Here is a 21855-nt window from a genome sequence, read left to right on the forward strand (position 1 = left end):
TTAAGTGTTGTTAGAGTCTAAATTGAAGCAGTATATGCTACATTTTTAAATGGCCAGGATTTCGTTTTTAGAATAATTTTCTAGATAAACAAAATTTTGATAACCCATGAGTACCAACCGATCTCAAATCGTACCAGACGCTCATAATTCGCAGCCACAGCCGGATCTCATCTCGGCGCAAATCAAATATTTAGCTAAGATGCGGATGCCGCACACGTTCTGTTAAGTGCCTTCATTTAGCGGAATACATGGAATTGGGATACGTTATACGATCATATGCGTTATGAAACCAGTTATAACTTGAAATATCATGTCTTGCGTTATATGATAGCAATTATAACTGCAGACATAGAAACTAAAGTGCACTAGTCATTAGAATACAAAATAAGGGTAAAAAGTAAAGACTATTTTGCGCTTATTACAGATCTGCAGAGTTAATCAGGGAGTTATCATAAAACCAAAAATCAAACTGCTTATAAATATAGGCCTTACCACTCCAATCATTAAGACGAATCCAACGACACTTCATATGATAGAAATCAGCAAGTCATTTGGGCTGAAGGACTTGAAAAAAAAAAGAATGAAACATGCATATATCTATACGCTCTAAAGACATTACCCTCAGCAGTCGGTTAAAAAATATATTAGATCCTAAATTAAATTCGATAGCCCATGAGTACCAACCGATCTCAAATCGTACCAGACGCTCATAATTCGCAGCCACAGCCGGATCTCATCTCGGCGCAAATCAAATATTTAGCTAAGATGCGGATGCCGCACACGTTCTGTTAAGTGCCTTCATTTAGCGGAATACATGGAATTGGGATACGTTATACGATCATATGCGTTATGAAACCAGTTATAACTGGATATATCGTGTCTTACGTTATATGATATCAGTTATAACTGCAGATATAGAAAATAAATTGCACTAGTCATTAGAATACGCAAAGACTACTTTGCGCTTATGACAGATTTACAGAGTTAACCAGGGAGTTATTATGAAACCAAAAATCAAATTGCTTATAAATATAGCCCTTACCACTCCCACCATTAAGACAAATCCTACGACACTTCATATGATAGAAAATAGCAACTCATTTGGGCTGAAGGACTTGAAAAAAAAGAATGAAACATGCATATATCTATACGCTCTAAAGACATTACCCTCAGCAGTCGGTTAAAAAACATATTAGATCCTAAATTAAATTCGATAGCCCATGAGTACCAACCGATCTCAAATCGTACCAGACGCTCATAATTCGCAGCCACAGCCGGATCTCATCTCGGCGCAAATCAAATATTTAGCTAAGATGCGGATGCCGCACACGTTCTGTTAAGTGCCTTCATTTAGCGGAATACATGGAATTGGGATACGTTATACGATCATATGTGTTATGAAACCAGTTAAAACTGGAAATATCATGTCTTGCGTTACATGAAATGAGTTAACTGACCTAAACTGTAAAATTTCTCTTCTCTTCCTGTGCCATGGCGCTTCAAAAATGTTGAAGGTGGTAGAACCCTTTGTGGTTCGACTCCGGCGGCACCACCGCTACACTTTTGCATAATAACAACAGTGTTAAACGCTGCTGTGTACTGGTTTAAAAGGTGTGGTAAGGGAGACATACTTTTCCGAGACATTCCAGCTTAGTCCTCAGGTGCAGCGCACCTGTGATCGGCTTCAGGTAACAATTACCGTTTTTATAGAGTTACGAAATCCATGGGTGGCATTACAATCTTATTATTAGAACTGTCTAGTCGTATGCTACTTCGTTATTTTTTAAATGTACCTATAAATTATTGTCCTGAATGCATCTTATATATAAAATTCGCGTGTCATAATGTTAGTTATCGTACTTCACCGAAACGACTTCACCGATTTTAACCGAATTTTATATGCATATTCAGTAGGTCTGAGAATCGGCTACTATCTATTTTTCATACCCTAAGTAATAAGGGTTGTTCACCCTTAACATTTTTTATTAATATGGCAACAAAACGTTTGCCGGGTCAGCTAGTTATAATATATATTCTAACTAGATATTTCCACATGACATCATTCTAAACGGAATAGGAACAGCAGTTTCCGTTTCGTAATGCTGACAATGAAATATTAAGTTACTGTTTAACCGCATGTTAGAGCCAAGAAAGTGTCCCGTGAATGCATTGTGGACATATATTATTCTGAAACAGATGCTATTTATTATAATATGTAAGTGGAAAGGTTCTTGTGTTATGAGGCCTAGGGTTACACGTCAATATTAGTATTTTTAAGGTTCTACCATTTGTAGTTTGACTCGGGACCACCGCCATACCTATTTCTGCTCAATAACAGCAATGTTAAGCACTGCTGTGTTCTGGTTCGAAGGATGTGATATGGAAACATATTTTTCTGAGGCTAACACTTCAATTTTATTTCTTTGTTAAATATGAAGCCTCTACTACGATACTTTATCATGATATTTATTGACCGTGTAACTCTTGGCATAGATTTACGTGAATTTGTCTGTACAAGATCCTTTTGTTACGGGTTTCCTTATTATGTTCATCGATTTTTGAAATAATGAGCTCTTGATACTTATTATCGAAGTTATTACTGTGTACTATCTATCGTATATATTAGTAGTATCATTTCATCGAGGACTTCGAGAGAGACAATGAAAGGAAACTACAAATATAGAGAAAATTCCAAGTAGAGCATTAATATTAAATTTGACATAAACCGCTTTTAAACTTTCCTATTGCCAGTCTACAGAAAAGTTAAAGTTTGAAGAATCATTCTTTGTAACAAGTAATAAATATAATGATAAAGTGTTTTAGAAAAATTAAAACGGTTGTCCGATTTAGTGTCTGTATGTTTCTATACCTATACAATTTTGGTAATCATTCGTAAATTTGTACGTCCTTTAGACGCCGCGCCTCTAAAATATATAATACAGAGTTGCCAACACCATTCTATTCAAACACAATCCATGGCGTCAATAACAAACATACGTGTTGTAGTAACTCTTTATAAATACTTGTCAAATCCGAAGATAGCCGATTATGGCCGATAAGGTTTTTAAGATATATGTAATTAAGAGAAAATTAATATGTACTTCTTAACATTGAACAATATTTTATTACAATTTCTTATTTCTCATCTATAACATATTACCCTTATCATAAAGGTATATTTTAGTAACATGTTTCGATCTTAAGGACTTAGGATATTGTTCAAGTTATAATCGAAGCATACTTGGAACTTTGCGACACTGTAGTTCAAATTCATAAACTGTCCAAATACGAGTAAGAAACAAAGATTTTCGAATCAGATTATAAAAAAAATCTAAAACTGCGAACGCTTTACAAATCATTAGTCCACAGATCTGTCAACGTCATTCGCCAGTGTTTCCCAACTTATACTGCGCTTCTCAAACTAATCTAATCTCTTGTTTCAAAGTTTTAAGAACGCGTTTCGCGTCGACTCCAACTTGTCAACCGCAGATATAACTTGGTGGATCTGTACAAGGCAAGTCGATTTAAGTTTCCCGGGAAGTTCTTAATGATTTCATGAATTACGAATCACAAGTTTCGTCTTTCTGAGGTTTTAATGACGCAGTTGTGGAGGTCCCGCTCTTATTATCGTGTCGTAACTTCGTTATAATTTTAATAGAAATGGTTTTGTGTAGAAATGGGTGTTTCGAGAACTAATTTAAAGGTTTTAATGTAGTGACTTTATTACTTATGCCTGTTTTATAAAATTGGAGCTACTGTGTAGTGATTTTAATGGTAGTAGATTTATGAAGGTGGTAGAACCCTTTGTGGTTCGACTCCGGCGGCACCACCGCCACACCTATTTCTACCTAATAACAGCAGTGTTAGGCGCAGCTGTGTTCCGGTTTGAAGGGTGTGGTAAGGGAGATAGACTTTTCCGAGGCGTTCCAGCTTAGTCCTCAGGGGTAGCGGCGCATCTGTGGCCGACCTCAGGTAGGAATATCTAATCCTATCTGGGGTTGATTTCAGATGTCCATGGGCGGCAGTAGTCACTTACCATCAGGTGGACTGCATGCTCGTCTGCTACTCTCATATTATAAAAAAAAAAAAAAAAAAAAAAAAAAAAAATAGTCGATTAGTCAGTCAGTCAGACATGAAGAACTCTAGTTTAGTCTGCAATGGTGGTAGAGGTGTCAAACTGAGATCAGTTTCATTTCATTCAAAGATTGATTTTTGGACCGGAAATAACGATTTTTTTAAAATAAATACTAGGTAATGAATCAATCTAAGGTATAAATTGAATCGATTCGATTTCGAAAATCTTGCTATCTTCCTATTTATGCTTTTGATGTATATTTTTTATTTTGGCGGCGCGGCAGAAGAAATATAAATCGAAAAAATACTTATAATTTCGTTAGTGCTTATAAAATAACAATTATGAACAGTGTAGACTATAAAAGTCATCACACACTTAAGTAATGCGGTAGTGAACTAAATTTTGACTTCTGACTGCAGAATCGTAGTGACAGCAATAATAAGCAGAAAAAATCATGTCTCCCATTTCCTGAACTAAAAAAATTGGCAGTCAGTAAAATAGGATACCAATTATGAATACAATAGCGTCTAAATTTCAAACTTGGAACAGAATATAATTTGCGGTTTGCTTTGCGTTTGCATCCCCATTTCTCGTCAGTGACGCACCGGCGCTCCATCGGGACGGACGTTATGTCGCGATCCGCTCTAGTGTTGGCGGGAAATATTTTTTCCGATTTTTCCTTTTGTGTGGTCGAAATAGTTTAAACATTTGTGCGGACATTATGAGCGATGTTTATGGTGTTTTCGGACGATTTGCGGTTATGTTGTGGGAATAAAAAGTTTTAATAAGGTATGTAAGCCTGAAAGTATTTTTGATTTTATAGGTAACTATCTTCGATCACTAATAAGAACGTAACTATTACTTTTGTTTTTTTTTTATTTTTACGTTATGCGTTTTGTTTTAGTTTATTTTCTTCAAAGTTTGCTATGTTCACTAAAATAAGCTTAGTTTTAAAAATTATAAGATATACAAATTTATTTGTTTACAAAACTATACATAATAAAATGTTCTGAAGAATATATGGAATTTACACAAAAAAAAAAATTGTTTGTCATAGTTATTAAAGTGACAGTGGTACTTATTTAGTAGACAATATTTATCATAGGCTTTTATCATCTTGTTGGTACGTCTTGTATTGTGTTTTAATGTATAGAAAATTAAAACTTTTTGACCCTATATTTTCAATCTTCATAACTTTATAAAGCGTTGTCATACAGTAACTTTATTAGCAATTCTTGCATCTACATATCGATACCTTAAATCGCAAATCAGCCAACTCCACTTTTTGTCAAAAATTTTTTTTTTATTAATTTGATAGTAAATGAAAAAAACATTTTGACAAAAAGTGGACTTGGCTGATTTGCGAATTGAGGTATCGATATGTATGTGTATTTAGTTATATCTTGCTTACATAGTTTTTTATTACTATGTTTCATATAAAATTAAGATAGCAGTGATAACCTAGGGGTTAAATCTTGACTTCACAATCGGGCGGGTCGAGGTTCGAACTCGAGGCACCCACATCAGAATTTTAAAAGTTGTATACGTATTAGAAATTATCTATTTTGCTATAAGAAAAGCATCGTCAGGAAACCGTCCGAGAGTTCTTTAAAAAAGTTCTCAAAGGCGCGCGGTATATGACTGCCCTCACTCGTCCTACTCTGAGAGGAGACCGATGCCCAGCAGTGGGACAGTGTGTTGACTTAGTGTATGTTTTTGATTAGTGAATACAACTGAATCTGTTATTTTTTATTTTAATTACAGTTATTATTTATTTATGTACAATGGTTTATTTAATATATTAACTTTTTGAAAATAACTGTGATATATATGTTTTATATTTCTTTTGTATACTATCTTGGGGTACATGGAGGGTTGTCGTACACGAGCTGGCTTCCATTTTGATGAAAGTAAATAATTTTTTTTATTTATATAATAATCAACTACTCTTTAAAGATAACTAACAGAAAATAAAGTTAAATCTATATATATAAAAGCGAAAAGATACTCACGTTCAAAACGTATTAATCAAGGTTTTGGCTAAACTACTGAAGCTCGAGTCATGAAATTTGGAATATAGCTTCATTTTATAATGCAGATGCGCACTAAGAACGGATTTTAAGATATTCCACCGTTAAGGGGGTTAAATAGGGGTTGAAAGTTAATATGAAAGTCCGTCAGTTTTAATGCAAACTGGATGAAAATTGGTATTTAGCTTTCTGATTTAAAGTTATTAAAATCTAATCTAAGGGTTTTTCCAAAATCATCCCTAAAGGTGGTTAAATAGGGGTTGACAGCTTATTTTCAATTTTGCCATTTTGCAAGCCAGCACTATGAAAGTTAGCCATTGCTTTACTGGTTAGATATGAAAGAACTTTAGTTCTACCGTTTTTGGAAAATCAACCCCTATGTGGGTCAAATAAGGGTTGATAGTTTGTATGAAAGTCCCCCAGTTTTGATGTAAACTCTATGAAAATCGGTATTTGCGTTTTCGATACAAAATAATTAAATACCTATTTCACATTTTTTGGAAAATCAACCCTTCAGTTGGTAAAATAAGGGTTGACAGTTTGTTTTAAAATTTGCCAATGTGGTAGCGAGCGCTACAAAAGTTAGCCATTGCCTTACTGGTTCGATATAGTGGTATTTTAATTCTACCATTTATGGAAAATCAACCCTTATGTGGGTTAAATAAGGGTGGTAAGTTTGTATGAAAGTCCCCCAGTTTTAATGTAAACTATATGAAAATCGGTATTTGGGTTTTCGATAGAAAATAATTAAATACCTATTTCACCATTTTTGGAAAATCAACCCTTAAGTTGGTAAATTAGGGATGACCTCTTATAAAATTTGTCAATTTGAAAGCCAGCACTATGAAAGTTAGCCATTGCCTTACTGGTTAGATATAGTAGAACTTTAATTCTATCGTTTATGGAAAATCAACCCTTATGTGGGTTAAATAAGGGTTGTAAGTTTGTATGAAAGTCCCCCAGTTTTGATGTAATCTCTATGAAAATCGGTATTTGGCTTTTCGATAGAAAATAATTAAATACCTATTTCATTGTTTTTGGAAAATCATCCCTTAGGGTTGTTAAATTGGGGTTGGAGTTTTATTTCAAACTCCGTTAATTTGGAAGCAGGGACAGTAAAAACTTGCATGGTTGGAAATAATAGAACTTTTTTAACACCATTTATAGAAAATCTACCCTTAAGAGGGTAAAATAGGGATAGAAACTTCGTTTGGAAGTCCGTAGAATTGAAAATTGGTATTTGGCTTTCAGATTGAAAGTAATAGGATACCTATTTCACCGTTTTTTGAAAATCAACCCTCCAGGTCGTTGAATTGGGGATGGAACATTATTTTAAAATCCGTTAATTTGGAAACAATGACTGTAAAAATAGCATTTATGGAAAATCTACTCTTAAGAAGGTAAAATAGGGGTAGAAACTTCGTTTAGAAGTCCGCAGATTTTGAAGCAAAGTCTATGAAAATTGGTATTTCGCTTTCAGATTGAAAATAATAGGACACGTATTTCACCGTTTTTGGAATATCAGCCCTCTAGGTCGTATAATGATGGATGGAATGTTATTTTAAAATATGTTCATTTGGGAGCAAGGTCTGTAAAAAATTGCATTTGGCTTTCTGGTAGGGGATGATAGAACTTTTTTAATACCATTTATGGAAAACCTACCCTTAAGAGGGTAAAATAGGGGTAGAAACTTCGTTTACAAGTTCGCAGATTTTGAAGCAAAGTCTATGTAATATGGTATTCGGCTGTCTGATTGAAAATAATAGGACACCTATTTCACAATTTAAGTGAGTGAAAGTCCGTAGAATTGAAAATTGGTATTTGGCTTTCAGATTGAAAGTAATAGGATACCTATTTCACCGTTTTTTGAAAATCAACCCTGAAGGTCGTTTAATAGGGGATAAAATTTTATTTAAAAAACCGTTAATTAGGAAGGAAGCACTATGAAAATTACCATTATACACAATGTAGTATCTGAGTCATTTTTTTTAGATCAACCCTTAAGACGACTATAAAAGGGTGTATGCAGTATGCCTTTCTGTTTAGACACCTGTTTCAGCATTTTTCAGAATGAGTGTAGATAGGATTCGTGTAGGGCGATATTCCACGGGCAATCGTAACATATTTTTTAACATGTAATGCGCGTGCTGAAGTGCAGAACAGCAGATTTTTAGTACCGCGCAGACCCGCGGGCCTCACGCCACCCATGGATCACGGGTTGACGGGATGACGGGTGATCGCTGGTGTTGTTGAACATTAGCTTTCAGAATTTTTCTGATGAAATATTTATTGTTATATATGTACATAGGAATGTTTTTGAAATTCCACTAAGGAGGTAAAATAAGTGTTATAAGTATTATTTATTTATTTATGTAATAAGGCATACCAACTAAGTACATAATATGAATCCTATATTAATATCCTGATTAATAACATGGAATCCTTTTTATGACGTTTTCAACAAAAGAATTGAGAGGATCCAGAAAAGATTTTTATGGCATCTGACTTACTCGTGCAACCTAAGTAAAAATATAACTTCATATAAAGAAAGACTTACATACTTTAGGATAAATTCATTATTCGATCGAAGACGGATGTTGGACATAGCATTTTTATACAAGCTCGCAAATGGTTTTCTGGATTGCCCAAACTTATTGAGACTTTTAAATTTTTCAATTCCTAGAAGAATACCGAGATTTTCAACATTTAAACTTTTTTCTGTAAACTCCCATAAATCAAATCTCGGACAGCATGCGCCTATTAACAGAATCATTAAAGAATACAATACTGTCTCCAGGACCTCAAATTTTGACATCTTCTCTACTAATCTTAAGAAGATCAAGTGTACTACATTGCATTACGATTGTGACACTTCATTGTAACTGTATAGACATTATTGTGCTTCTTCAATTCAATTTTATGTTTCTTTTTTTTCCATTAACTTGCTTGTAGTCTACACCTATAATTATAGTGGCATTAAGCTAGCCCCTTATGTGTTTTGTTGTACCTTAACTGTATAAATGTTCATTATGTTGGTGTTCAATAAATAAATAAATAAAATAAAAATATGACGATTAGAAAAAGTTTTAAACTATGCACTTAAATTACAGGTTTGCACAACATTAGAAATAAGTTAAATCAAAATCAGACTCGCTAATGTCCTTATACGGGAATCTTTTAGGTTCAAAGTTATAAACATGAAATTTCAAATAGCGTCCTATTCACACGTAAGCACAATTATTTTAACATGCGTATTTTTATTCACATGTACATTTTGGTATCCTGACTACATCGCAATCACTTTGGATACACTGCTTGCTGATACTTTGTCCCTGCCGTGGGGTATGGTTGTGGTTATACGTGGATTAGTGATGGTGATGTGGTAGACACATTGACCTTGGATAAAAATTTTGGGCTAGAATAGGGCTACAGTATCCCTTGCCTGACGTAAGAGACTAAAGGGGGACTTTTGGGGGTAAGAATAAGAGCTCTAATCGCTCAGCCAGCGACCCTAGAAAGTACCTTTGTATGTTAGGCTGCATACCTTAAGCTGAACTCCAAAAGTTGTGAGAGGGGGTTTTAGTGCGTTAATAATTTGCCATACGGTTGGCACCAAACAGTTATCATACGGTTCCCATGTATACGTTATGGATCGTTATGATTTTTGCATAGTGGTTAGGTACTTTATAGGTCGGAGAATAACATGGACGGTTCCTATGGAATATTGTAAATAATTATTATTGTATCTTACATGTAAATTATATTTTCGTTACAGTCCACTTATTAGACTTTTAGTGTATGTTTCTGATGAAAGCTTGACCAATTTAGGTATACATTGACGAAAAAAAGGTATTAATATTTAATTAATAAAAAAACTTTTTATTAATGTAACTTTATCGGTAAAATTGTTAAAGGTATTTACAATTACAGTTATTTGTATGTCATATCATATTTCTTACGCGAGCGAAGCCGCGGGTTCTGCTAGTCTTAAATATAAAATTCCCGTGTCAGTGTTAGTTACCGTACTCCTCCGAAACGACTTTACCGATTTTCACCAAATTTTGTATGTATATTCAGTAGTTCTGAGAATCGAATATTATATATTTTCATACCCCTAAGTAATAAGGGCTGTTCACCCTTAACATTTTTTATTTATATGGCAACAGAACGTTTGCCGGGTCAGCTAGTAGTCTATAACATTGCCACAATTTAGACGAGTCGAGTGACATTTCATATATTAAATTTTATGAAGCCGTTTGGGCTGCAAGGCATTTTAAAGAACAAGAAATACATTCATAAGTACGCTTCAAAAACCTTACCTTACGCTGTCGGGTGGAAAACATCCTTTTGCATCCTTTTCTCAAATAACCTCCTTTGACTACTCTAACGCAAATAATTTCCCTCCTAGCATTTCCAAAATTATAACTAGTAATATAGTTGAAGCCAACATTTGAACCAACTCGCCAATGTACGTCTGCAAATAATGTCCCTCTTATCATTTTCAAAACGTATAGTAGGTAATGTAATTAAAACCAACATTTGAACCAACTCGTCAAGGCAGACAGACGGAACCCCAAGTGTCACATACATGTGACAATACGTTAAACGTTATTGCAAAAGTTTAAATTAATTTTCAAGTAACGTAAAGCTTTTGTCCTTTTGATGGTGTTCACATATATTTGCTATAACAAATCTATATTATTACAACTTATGCTTCACTACCGCTGCCGCTTAAGGACATTATGTCTAATGAATCTAAATATATTTTTTTTATGAAATTAAAATATCAAATAATTGCAATACATCCAATGTTGTGTGGTCACTTCATATAGAAGGTCTCCATACAGGTATCTAAGTCCGTCACAGATGCGTTGTAATTTTTGTGGGCTAAGGTGGTCGCCTCATTATAATGTATCTTAGGTAAACTCTTCCACTGCAACGCAAGAACTTCTTCACCTTAGACATAGGCAGGGCTGTATTACCTCCGTTACGGTTGTCGTAACACAAAAGTGTCTATAATTTAAACTATTTCTTTTTGTCACATTCTAACAACAGTCACGACACACACCAGACATAACCCAGCTGTTACTTTAAGTATTTCTTCTCAACACATTCCAACAAGAAATACAACAGTTGCAACACACATAAACCAGCTGGTATTTGAACTATTTCTTCTCATCACATCCAAACAACAGTTACAACAGCAACAACAGATATAAACCAGCGCTAGATTACAGATGCGTGACGCACGACAATACGGAACATGAAACATTAATTGCGAAAGTTTAAATTAATTTCGCGAAGTCCTTTGCACATAACAAAAGCTTCGCATGTCCTTTTGAGAGTGATGTAATGTATCCTTGTAAGAGCCGAGGGTAATGTTTTACGAGCATATGTATGTGACATTCTTTGACACGTCCTACAGTTCAAACTGCTTTACAGATTTCACAAACTGCTGATATATCATAACTAGCTGACACGGCGAAAGGTTGTGTTGCCCTATAAATAAAAAAATGTTAAGCGTGAATAACCCTTATAAGGTAGGGGTATGAAAAATATATAGTAGCCGATTCTTAGACCTACTGAATATGCATATAAAATTTGGTGAAAATCGGTTAAGCCGTTTCGGAGGAGTACGGTAACTAACACTGTGACACGAGAATTATGTATATAAGATATGAGATATCGTTGAACTTTTCTATTGTGGGAGTGACATTAACAGATAAACACCCAGAAAACTAAAACCTAAACTCATCATTTAGACATCTGTTTTGCCGGGGGTCGAACCCAGAGCCCTCAGCGCGTCAGACCGTTAACCACTTTGCGACGCGGGTCGTCAAAATACGAGTACATTATACATATTGATCACATATCTGATATAGTACATGCCACACGTAAATCAAATTAGAACATGAGCGGCCAACTTGACACCAGCGACATGAATCAGGCGTTGTATTATTGATCGACATAATGATACTATATACAATGATTTGTGGTTTGATTCAGTATATAATATTGTATGGCAAGCTAATTATTAGCAGATCCGACAAATAAGTAAGGATTTACATCTCATAACCTTATATTTGGCCTTTTCCTTCATCTTGAGTGCCTTACTCACTCATCATCAACCCATTACGGTCCCACTGCTGAGCACGGGTCTCCTGTCAGAATGAGAAGAGCGGCTCGATTGAGCGGCCGAGTTTCTTAACCACTAGGCTATCACTGCTCACTCATGAATAACAGCCAAACCTAGACCAAAAATAAAATTTGATGTTGTGTGTGTTTGTATTGTTGGTTCGTTTGGCCGGGGATCGAACTCTGGTAAGAGCGGTTTCTTAAATCTGACCCGGTTTCGTAATGTCCTCAAAAATTTTCTCAAAAGTCGTCTGAAATCTAACAACTGGTATTTATCCAGCGTGGAGACTACGGCCTAAACCCATACTCTAAGAGGAGACCTATGGCCAGTACTGGGACAGTAATGATTTTATGACATTGGCATGATTTCGAATTATGTCCTGTATGACATATATTTGACTTTCCATGTAATAATGAACAAGATACATAAATTTTGCACGCCCAATGTGGTAGAACATAAGATAATTGTTACAAATTTAAGATCCTTGTAAAATACTATGTTCTTGCAAATAAATGATTTGACAGATTGATTGATTGAGATAATGCGTGTTTAGTCTAGTTTTAGAAAGACTGCATGTAATCTAGAATTTATAAACGCACACATATTCTTAGTGATCCGTTGAAATGCTCAGTTTGAGGTATTGCAACGCCATCTAGCGAGAAGTGTAACAAAGTGGATAGCATTAAAACTTTCTCTATCAAAAAACACTTACGTAGACTTTCATGTTGGTCGTTCCACTGTATCGGTTTCTGTTAGTTGAGATTTAGTTGAGAAGCGCTGCTTTGTTTCGGTTTGAAGGGTGTAAGGGTGTGTAAGGGTGAAAGTATATCTCATACTTATCCGAGGCCAGCCTAGTCTTCGGGGGTAGCAATGCATTTGTTGCCAACCTCAGATAGAACTCTAAATTTTTCTGTCCATTAGCAGCAGTAGACGGCAGCACGGATCATTAAGTGAACTGCATGCTCGTCTGCTATTATATATATAGTTATAAATTATTATTATCCAAGTGCGAATCGAATTTTCAAACGAAAGATTCCGTACCACCATTTTAATTTTCTATTTTTAGTATTTTTATATCATAGCGGCATATATAAAGTACATTCATTGTGAAGATTTAAACTTTCTGCTATTACGTTCAAATACTTAAAGAGAAAAATGCCGAAAAAATTTGGTTTCTTGTATAGCGATGTGCACTTATTTTGAATCTTTTTATTTTTAGTATTTGTTGTTATAACGGCCACTGCTATAAATATTCTGTAAAGCAATCTAATGTCTATATTAAGGCTTAAGAGATAGAGACCTGCGACAGACGGACAGTAAGCGGACTACCCCGACGACCCGCGTGGCGGAGCGGTCACCATACCGGTCTGACGCGCAGAGGGTCCCGGGTTGGATCCACGGCCAGTCAGAAATCTAAATGATGAATTTAGGTTTCTGTTTCTGGGTCTGGGTGTTTGTGTAATTGTCTGTGTGTGTCCATAGCACCCACGATACAGGGAATCCTATTGTGGGGATGTGAGTGTAGAAAGCGTTATTATCATTATTACCCTAGGACAGAACCCTAGGCTATACGGAACCCTAAAAATTAATAATGTATTATACCGTAAATGAATTGTATTGTTATATCATTCCAATACATACATTTCATGAAACAGCCGCAAGCACGAACATTAGATTTTCGAATCAAAACTAATTAACTTGATTGTAGTTCATGTTATCTGATAACCTAATAATACCTAAATTTTTACAAATAATATTATATAAATTCATTGTAAGCCTGACATTATTATTATTGACATGTTTGATTATTATTGACATCTTTGATTATTATTGTATTAATTATTATTATTATTATGTACAATTTTTGTGTTATTATTATTATGTAACTACACTAACGAATTAGGCTATAAACCTGTAATGTTAGATGTAAGAATTATGAATAAATAAATAAATAAATAAATAAATAATAACACATTGCTGCATTATTCAAATTGCAATAGATAAATTATTATTATTATGTTGTTGATATATTTTCATCATTATCATAATGAACACGAATGAACAACGTCACTTGCTTACAAGGTGAAGGAAATCATCGTGTAAAAAAATGAATGGGCAATCTTATAAAATAAATTCAAAGGTAGTAGGAAGTAGGTACGAACTGGGCCAGCGTGGTTGACTATGGCGCAATCTTTCTCATTCTGAGAGGAGACCCGTGTCCAGCAGTGAGACAATAATGGGTTGATGATGATGATGATGATTCAACACGTTATTGTTACTCAGATGGTTTTTTTATAATATAATAATGTAATTATAGTTTAAAAACTAAAAACCACGCTAAAATCGTACAAGGAAAAGCGTTAATCCTGATTCCTAACGATCCTGATTAAGAGAATGGGATAAATTTATAAAAATCGTGTAATGTCATCGGTTCTTGATAATTGTTCAAAATTTTAAATTAATCGGACCTTTCGAAGTGGGTAAAATCGAGTTCAAAGATTCCGTTACATACATACATACAACCCAAGCTAATAAAAGCGTGGTAAAAATAGCAAATGCAGTCCACTTGATGGTAAGTGGCATCTACTGCTCATGGAACTCAGTAATCAACCTCAGACGAGTTTAGATTTCTGAGGTTGGTTCGAACACATGTGTTGTTACCCCTGAGGACTAAGTTGGAATGCCTCGGATACATTTGTACTTGGCAATATTTTCATCAACTAACATTGTAACATTGTTTGAAGGTTCGACTCCGGCGGCACCACCGCCACACCTATTTCTGCCTAATAACAGCAGTGTAAGACGCTGCGGTATTCCGTTTTGAAGGGTGTGGTAACAGAGACATACTTATCCGAGGCGTTCCAGCTTAGTCCTCAGGGGTAGCGGCGCATCTGTGGCTGACCTCCGGGAGAAATATCTAATCTTATCTGGGGTTGATTACAGATGTCCATGGGCGGTAGTAGCCACTTACCATCAGGTGAACTGCATGCTCGTCTGCTACTCCTATATTATACAAAAAAAAAAACCAGTTTGCCTGTCACTTCGAAATGATGCAAAAAATTCAAAGCTGTGTAAAATTATCAAAGACAAAGGGTGCAGAACTGGAAAGACACAAGCAAAAGGAGTGCAAAGGAAAATCATCAGAAGACACCGATTGCAGATATCCGTCATGTGAACTGAGCCGAGATATCAAAGAGTCTGAACATTATTCTATGACGACTAACATACGAGTAACATCTTCATATGTATAGTTCACATGAGATAGGAGTTTGATTTTTAGGGTTCCGTTTCCATAGCGTATACCGGAAACCAATTACTAAAGCTTTGTAGTTTGTGCGTTTGTCACAAAGCTTTTGAATATAGCTCCTTTACATAGGTACTTCAAATTTTACAGAGTATGTACTCACCTTCAAATAAATTTATGATTACTTGGTTTAACGGTGAAGGAAAACATCATGAGGAAACCTGCACCCCTGAGAAATTAAAAAAAAACATCTCAAAGGTGTGTGAAGTCTACCATACACACTTGGCCGGCACGGTAGACTATGGCCTAATCCTTCTCATTCTAGGAGGAGACCCGTGCCCAGCAGCGGGACAGTAATGCGTTGATACGTTGATGTTGTTGATGCGTTGATACGACTTAAAAGTCAACATATAAAATAGACCCAAACCTTTACCTTTGATATTTTATATCTATACTTATAAACTTAAGAGGTAAAGTTTGAAACTTTGATTATTTGTTTGTTTGTAAAGGCTAATCTTCGGAAATACTGAACCCATTTTGAAAAACTTTTCATAATCAGAAAGCTACACTCATTCAGGTGTGCTTTAGGCTATATTTTTATGATTGAACAAAAAGCGGGCGAAGCCGCAAGTACTGCTAGTCTTAGATATTCTAATAGAAAAAATATCAAATTCTGGACATCATACATTATAACGAGCCTCAGACTACGTCATGTAGGAGACGTGTCAATAAAGATACCATTTCTAATTTATGGCCACAAAGCCGGTGTCAGGTTCCGATCCCATAATTTAAGTTGATATATTACGATATCGTGGCTTGCTCTCATAAGCATATCGAATATCATATTAGTATTATATTGGTTATCCTATGTACTCTAGTCTTGTTTGTTCGTCTTGTTAAACAATTTCTGTCCTATTGCTGGGTCCGGGATCCTATTACTGAGAAGGGCTTAGGCCATTTACACTATGCATTTTAAATTAGGAGGCTTATACACAAACAACAGTCTCCACCTATTGGCAGTAACTGTCATTGACATTCTCTTTTTTATGATATAAGAGTAGTGGATGAGCATGTAGTCCACCTGATGATAAGTGACTATTGCCACCCACGGGAACCTGTACTAACTAACCCCAGATTAGATAAGATTCCTATCTGAGGTCGGCCATAGATGCGCAGCTCCCTGAGCCTCCTGAGGACTAAGCTGGAATACCTCGGAATAGTACCTATGTCTCCCTTACCGCACCATTCAAACGAGTACCCTTACCATGAGTTTTTACGTTTTGAGAAATAGGACTGTTTTGGTATTTGTTTACGTATTTGCCAATAAAAATTCCAATCAGCGCCCCTAGCTGATTGTATCAGAACTATAATGTCAGTATCGTAACATTAAATATCTAAACAGACAAAATGGCGCTTTATGTTTTGTCTCTCTTTTTTGCGAACATGTGAGGCAGACAAAAAGACTTCAGCACTTACTTATTGTTACGTTTACTCAGTCTACTGAAGCAAACGGAACAGAATAATGGATTGAGTAAACGTAACGTAAAATTGTGGGATGTTTTGAAAACCCATGGTAAGGGTACAGAACACGGATGCGTGTAACACTGCTTTTATGAGGCAGAAATAGGTGTGGCGCTGGTGCCGCCGGAGTCGAACCACACATGGTTCTACATTAAAATGCTATCACTCATATATGAGCTCATCATCGCTAATATGTTACCTTCTTCAAATTTCAGTGGTAGAAAATATAGACATCGGCATTGTACTGACTGCTTAACATCAGGTGGACTACATGCTTATTTTAAAAAAATCTACATCAACCCTATAATTTCTACCAGAATATAATTATGATGAGCAAATTTTTCGCAGATATTATTTTCCACTCCCCTTCCACCCTCAGATCTCCAATATCAGCCAAATTATACGCTGTTATAATTAAGTTTAATTATAGCTGATTATCTATACAGGCTGGTTATTATGTGCCATATTATAGCGATAATTATATACTGATAAGGTATAATTGTGACCCAACCCTAATTATCAGAAAATGAAATTTCGGGGTCTAAAGGTCTTGTTCGACCACGATACCTATTGAACGGCGGTAACGATTTATTGACTGACTTTTGATTTTTTTATAAAATAGGAGTAGCAGACGAGCATGCAGTCCACCTGATGGTAAGTGGCTACTTCCGCCCATGGACATCTCTAATCAACCCCAGATAAGATTAAATATTCCCATCTCTACCTGAGGTCGGCCACAGATGCGCCGCTACCCCTGAGTACTAAGCTGGAACGCCTCGGAAAAATATGTCTCCCTTACCAAATCAAAACTGAACACAGCAGCGCTTAACACTGCTATTATTAGGCAGAAATATGTGGCGGTGGTGCCGCCGGAGCCGAACCACAGAGGGTTCTACCACCTTCAAATTAACCAACCTTGAATATAGTAAAGAAGTTTTACTTCTTTAATCAGCCATCGTAGAAGTTATACTTCTTTGATCATGAACAATACATGCTTTACCTATGTTGATACCGGTTACTTACTACTTGAAACTGTTATATCATTTTTTTTCTGTAATGTGTTTGAAGGGAACTGACATTTATATAAAGCATTGCTGAGGCAAGGTTTAGGGATAACGAGGTAGCAACAATCAGGCAAGACACCAATCTTGCTTGGAGTTGATAAAAAATGTCCATGTTTCATGGTGATCTTACTGGATTGCTCGCTTGCTAACTTTATAAACATTTTGACTTAATACGGATTATTTAGCGGTATATTATGATTAATAGCCTAATGGTTAAAAACTCGGCAGTAAGATGATTAAGCCCTTAACACTGCTGTTATTTGGTAGAAATAGTTGTGGCACTGGTACTGCCGGAGTCAAACCACAAAGATTATTACCACCTTCAAAGATGAACTATGATCAAAACAGTAAATTTAAATTACCCGAGATCTGAAACATTTCCATTTCGCAAGACACCAAAAATCATACAATTGTACTATCTTCATTCAACCGTTCATAATGAAACGAGGCGAATAACCAGCAAACAAAGCGCATTCCCCGAGCTAAATAATAATTAACGCAGAAATTCCCACATCGAATTCCTGAGGCCGCTAATTAGGTGTCTTGTTCGCTGTGCAAATTAACGCAGGATTAAGAGCGGGGCTAAGATTGGGGATTTGGGGTTCTTTCAGTAAAACCCTCGGTTAGGGGTTGTTCAACTTTGCCCCATAAAATAGTCAAGCGGTTTCTGAGGTAATTGCAGTGGAAAATACAGTTTAATGATACATAGGTAGGTGTATATAATGAGGTGCGGTGAACAATTTTTTTGGACATTGAAAATTATAAGTTCCATTTGTGTAGTCAGCTTTACATTTTGTATACTAGCATTAAAGTAAGATATTAGAGATCGATGATTTAGCTGCTTTTCGGAAGGTCGGTGAAGGTGGTAGAACCCTTTGTGGTTCGAATCCGGCGGCACCACCGCCACACCTTTCTACCTAATAACAGCAGTGTTAGGCGCTGCTGTGTTTCGGTTTGAAGGGTGTGGTAAGGGAGACAGACTTTTCCGAGGCGTTCTAGCTTAGTCCTCAGGGGTAGCGGCGTATCTGTGGCCGACCTCAGGTAGGAATATCTGATCCTATCTGGGGTTGATTACAGATGTCCATGGGCGGCAGTAGCCACTTACCATCAGGTGGACTACATGCTCGTCTGCTACTCTTATATTATAAAAAAAGGTCGAAGCAGCTATCAAACGCCTCCCCGGACACGTTTAAGCTACTCGCCGGACACGTTTGAGCGCCTTTCTCAACTACTTATAGACACTCGATGCAGTAACTAAACGCTAAAAAAGGGATAAAGCATTCATGTAGTTACTAAAACGCGCGTTTTTGATACCGCAAACATAGCAAGTCATCCAGTATCGAATAGCAAAGAACGAGTGTTATGCCGACTTCCCGCTATTCGTCAAGAGATGGCGCCACGAGTATTCTGAATCACGCTATCAAAGTTTTCTCAACATCGCATATGTGTATACAGAGAAGAACTGAGAACTGAGACTGTCGGAGCACGGCCGTTCCCCGCCCATCATCACCTAGCCCGGCGGGAAATCTCCCTTTGCCAAAGTGTTATAGTCTACTAAGTCTAAAAGATAACTAAAAGTTATGTAACTTACTATAAATATATTTTTAATAAAAATCACTAGTACAATATACTTTTTACTTAAATTACTAGTATATAAATTACTAGTGTAATATGTATTATTACTTATTCCATTTCTGATTATGGGACTCTCCACCAAAAGCGTTAAATTTACTAACACGGTTGCCCATCCATCTCCCATCCGCGTCCGTCTATTTATTTTTATTGAACTTTTTAACAGCTTCAATCTGCCCAAGACTATGTACGCTAAAAGAAATACATATAACATTTCTTCAAATCTCTCAATCTCGAAATCGAGAAAACCGTAAACAGCTCAAGAAAACTCCATGAAAACGAAAATAAAAATAATTTACAGAACCACATACTTTCCCAGGTAATCCAAATTACTTCTATTTATGTTAGCGTACTTGTTTTTCGTACATTCATTCCAGTCTTATGCTGGATGTCTTAATCCTTTTTCAGGTGTTTTCGAAATTAAAAACACAAAAATTATGACTTGCAAGGAAAATGCGGAGGTAAATTATATTTTATAATACTTATTTGGTAACATTTTTAGATCATTTTAATTATGCTTATTATTATAATGTTGGATTATGTATAAACACTTCGTAACGATTTTATTACCTGAATGGGGAGGGTAATGTTAGTCGAGCTTATGTATATGCGTAATGGATTTTTCTGTGTCATAAGTGCCATTAACACTGTCTAGTCCCGGGACTAGAATAGGACTACGCTATCCCCTGCCTGTCGAAAGAGGCGACTAAAAGGGGGCTTCCGGGGTTGCGGGCGGCAAGAGTAGAACCGTCCAGTAAGCGACCCCGGGTAGGACGGCGGCATTGTCGTGAACACCAGATGGTGTGGAAGGAGCGAAAACTGCTCCCCCTGAGCAGAGCCCGATTGGGGTATCGCGCTTGGAGGACTCCGGTTTCGTTCCGTCGGAGATCCCGGAGTTCTCCAACAAGCGTTGAGGACGGCCACCGGGAAGGATTTAGTGCGGTAAAAATCCCACATAACTCGGCGTCGCTCCCACGTCGTCGGTTACCTTTTGAAGGTTTCCCCCTCGATAAGAAAAAAAAATAAAGAGTTAATGGCATAACACACACAATGATAATTAATAAACCAGACCCAGGCCAGGGATGGAACTAACTGCGAGTCCGGTATGGTAACTGCTTCGCCAGACGGGTCGTATAGTACTTATATACATAAAGAAAAATAATCAAATTTCCACAAACCAAAAGATTATCGGTCCAAATGTTCACAAAAGGAGCAATAAGACGGGTTGTTGCCCATCACCCATTTACTATTCAACAGATTGTCACGTGTCACTTGACGTAGGTGAAACATCCTACAATTGGACATGGTTTCTTTTCAATTTCATATATTTGCATATAGAAACTAAGAAAAAAATAAAACGTATGAGCAAACAGTTATTCGATTTTCTACTTTTACTTAACAAACATTGATAAGTGTACGCATTTTATTATGTTCAAAAAATAACATATCATAAGCATAAAATAACTTTGTAACTTTTATGCCATAAAAACGGAATGTAATGGCAAAACATTGAAAAAGAAAAAAGAAGAATAATCCAAAACTTCAATAACTTTTGCTTCAAATATCCACAATACGAAACGAGCAATAATACCGGTTGTTGCTCATCACCCATTTACTATTCAACAGATTGTCACGTGTCACTTGACATAGGTGAGACGTCCTGCATTTGGACATGTTTTTTATGATGGCGGTAGACATTTAATATTTGTCCGAACTTACCAAGATGTGGTTATTACTGGAGTGATAAGGAAAATGGAGGGATGAAATACATTTTTCTCATATAATTTATATACAGACTAGCATTTATATTACGAACTTGTGTGCATATATGTGTGTGTGTCGTCATATATTTCTTTTGCAGTTGGGTTATTGTTTCATAATAGTTCTCTAGAAATACATATAAGTCATGTATCTCTGTGATTGTATACTCTCATATCTGAAACCCAGAAAATAATACCCAGCAAATATCATATCAATAGCATAGCATGAAAATAACCTTTACCTACTTTTAGTCTGGATACATTTGGTAGGACTATAATCGAGACCATTAATTTTTTGTAGCAAAACCAAACAGAAACAAACATAGCAATTACGAGTAATTACTAAACCACTGAACACCTAAAACAAATTAAACAGCTGAATTCAGAGCAATA

The 21855-nt window shown here is 36.0% G+C and overlaps 1 protein-coding gene across 1 annotated transcript in view; it reads left to right on the top strand.

The window, feature by feature from the left end:
- Positions 1–4690: 4690 nt before the first annotated feature.
- LOC140755185 (cell adhesion molecule Dscam2) overlaps positions 4691–21855 on the top strand; it is a 167906-nt gene continuing 150741 nt past the window's right edge. The window contains exon 1 of the mRNA XM_073090403.1: positions 4691–4864. The gene's annotated coding sequence lies outside the window, so the exon portion shown is untranslated. The remainder of the gene's footprint in view (positions 4865–21855) is intronic.

The sequence above is a fragment of the Epargyreus clarus genome, unplaced genomic scaffold (genome assembly GCF_041222505.1).
Source record: "Epargyreus clarus isolate Ecla_fem2 unplaced genomic scaffold, WU_Ecla_fem_2.2 ptg000032l, whole genome shotgun sequence".
Lineage (NCBI taxonomy): Eukaryota > Metazoa > Arthropoda > Insecta > Lepidoptera > Hesperiidae > Epargyreus > Epargyreus clarus.